The 3,103-nt window shown below is 39.6% G+C and overlaps 1 long non-coding RNA gene across 1 annotated transcript; it reads right to left on the reverse strand.

The window, feature by feature from the left end:
- Positions 1 to 2,199: 2,199 nt before the first annotated feature.
- LOC132166863 (uncharacterized) lies at positions 2,200 to 3,097 on the reverse strand. The gene is made up of 2 exons (XR_009438639.1): positions 2,849 to 3,097; positions 2,200 to 2,575 (listed from the first exon to the last, which is right to left on the reverse strand). It is a non-coding gene; the product is annotated as an uncharacterized LOC132166863 (long non-coding RNA).
- Positions 3,098 to 3,103: the final 6 nt, after the last annotated feature.

Raw genomic sequence — 3,103 nt, forward strand, 5'->3', positions numbered from 1 at the left:
AACCGGTATGAATAGTGTCTGAACCGGTCTGAACAGTGAAAAATCAAAACGCGGACAGCCTTATCCCGGTTTGAGGTTGGGATATCCTTATCCCGAATACGAGCAGCAAATCCTTGTAACCAAACACCAAGCTTCTTCTTTGTAAATCGCCGGAGAATCGCCGGAAAAGGACCAAACGTTGCCGGCGACACTCAGATCGTGCAGAAAACCACCCAGACAGCGCCGAAAATCACTCAGACAGCGCCAAAAACCACCCAGACAGCACCGGAAACCACCGATAACGTGCTGGCGACACCCAAACCGTGCCGGAAAACACCAAACGACAACGCACAGACCCTCCGACGACACGCAACTACTGAGAATGCGCCGGTGACACTCAAATCGTGCCGGAAAATACCCAACGACAACGCAAAAAGCAGTCAGCGACACCCAACACCGGTCTCCGGCTACCACCGAGAGTTCCAGCCACCACCTCAGGCAGAATCGGCCGACTACACCAACCAACCACCAAAGACAACGACTACACCAATTCTGCCGACGACAACGGGTCGAAATCCAACATTGGAGATGGCTCCGAGATCACATTATTGGTGAGAGTGAGCTCGGCGCCATCTCCTACCACGGGCATGAAGCCCAAGAATTTATATTTCTTCAATCAGCAAGATGAATGGGGGCGAGAGATAAAAAGGAACAGATAAGACGTTGGAGAAAGGAGAAAAATACACGATATTAGAAAAAAGAATAAACCCTAGGCTCTGATACCATGTTGAGAGGTTTGCATGAAGTAGGTTTTGAGAAAAGAGGAGGCTCGTTCTAAGATACGTAGCCTACCTCACACATATTATATATAAGCTTTGAGAATACATAAATGACCAAATTGCCCTCATACCCTAATACATTCTTCTACATTCTTCTAACACATTCTTCTACATTCTTCTAACAAATGTGTTAAAATATTGTCATTGAGAGCTAAGTTTATGACAGGCAAAATAAAAAATTGGTCACTTTCAAAATATATAATAAGGAGAATGCTTCTTCTATTCCATAACTTGTGAAATAATTAAAGAATATATGGGTGTTGACTTTGTAAGAGGCAGATTTTTTGCTTAATTATGATTTTTTATGGGTGCTGGAAATATGGGAAGGAGATTCTTATCCAAAAGAGAAAGGAAATATGAGAAAGAGAAAGAGATTACTTGAAATGGGAAACCCGATTAGTCATTTTCCCTGACGTGGGTATCATGGATATCACACTCAGAATCTTGTGTTAAATTCAATTGGATGCTTGATTGGCAAGTCTTGTGCTAAATTCAATTGGATGCTTGATTGGGACTTGCCATTTACTTGATTCGAGTATAGTTTTGGGGAGTTGAACTATCAAGTGGACTATGGTACATGGTAGATTCTCCAGCTCATGGAAATTTAGGGGATAAGAGTTGTTTGTCAAATTGGTAACATTAGGTCTCAATCAATTTAATAAATTCATCATTCACCAACTTAATGTATAAAGCCAATGATCATTTTGTTGAACGATTATATTAGAATCCAAGACTCCCAAACATTTAATCAAGAAAATAAAAACATCCAAGAATTTTTTCAACTTCAATGATGAATTTAAGAATCCTTTTCATCATGATTCTTTTTTTTTTTCCTAGTCTTTTCATCATGATTCTTATTGCTTATAAACTAAATTTTCCGAAATTGCGACTTTATTATTGAGGGGCCATTCGCAGATGACAATTTCCACATCAGCATTAAAGAATAGTACGAGATAAAAAAAAAAGAGATATGCTATAGTGCAATAAAAAGATTATTTTTGGCCCATAAAAGTCTTAAATGGCAAGAGGCTACAGTCCATCCGTGGGTGAGGCCACAGCAACTACGGATAGGGCCTATAGCCTCTTGCCACCTAGGACTTTTATGAGCTAAAAATGATCTTTTTATTGCACTATAGCAATTTTCTAAAAAAAAAAAAAAAGGGTTTTAACATTACTCATTTGAAATTATGCACATTAAACCGCTAGGCCTGCTGCTGTGACTGAAAAGAAAAGCCCGGCCTTTCGTTCTTGGCAGAAACAAAAGCCCAGCCTCGTTTTCACACCCATATGAGTCCACGACTATTTTCGTCTGAAAATTGGTCACAGCAATTGAAAGACAGTTGGCCATCCATGAAGGACGGACTCTTTGGCAAATGCCATCTCCACCAAAAAAATCATGAGTTACTTATTTAGAAAATACATCAATTACACTCGGATAATAGACCGTTAGATAGTAGCAGCCTTTCAATGTTGACCGAACTACTTGATTATCCGAACAAGGAAACAAAGTCCCTCATAAAATTTTTTCACTGATTTTGCACATTCTCCCTTCTTCATCTTCAAGTTAAGCCAACCTCAATCATCCTCATGCAACAAGATTATTGTTTACATCAAAATTCGACATCGACACCTTATCTATATTCCTCCGGCAGACGGTATCCCGTCATAACTATTTTGTCCGCAAACATCTTACCAGTTTTGGGCATGACATGCCAGTGCAAAGTCAAGTTAAACTCTTTACCCCGTAGATTGCTTCCCTGAAAGTAATCGAATGAAGAAGGCAAATCGCCCATCATGCTCAGTAAGATCTAGGGCTAGATTTTCTATGTTAATAACATGGACTATATTACAATCAATATCATGCATGGATATAAGTCCCATTGCAGTGTTACTATGAAATCAGAAATGGGTATTCGACATGGATTCAAGGAATCGAAGTGTGCTTGTTACGCAGGCCAGTTTTGGTCTATACGCGTAAAGCAGTGAAAAAACAGGAAAAGAGGCAGACATAATTCAGAGAGAAGGCTTACCTGATCAGCAAAGCGGTACTTGTTCGTGGTATGAATCCAAAACTTGGCATGTTCTTGAGATGGTATAATACCATCCCAAAGGGAAACCTGTTCCATAGCAAGAATCCATCCAATCCATCAAATTTATGCCGGAGGGACTGATTAAGACAATTGTCAACAAAGCATACACAAGAAATTATCTTAAAGAATGATATACATCCAGTCCTATATTATATATTTGTGGAGGGATAAGAACCATTTTGGCTGTTAAGGACT

The sequence above is a fragment of the Corylus avellana genome, chromosome ca1 (genome assembly GCF_901000735.1).
Source record: "Corylus avellana chromosome ca1, CavTom2PMs-1.0".
Lineage (NCBI taxonomy): Eukaryota > Viridiplantae > Streptophyta > Magnoliopsida > Fagales > Betulaceae > Corylus > Corylus avellana.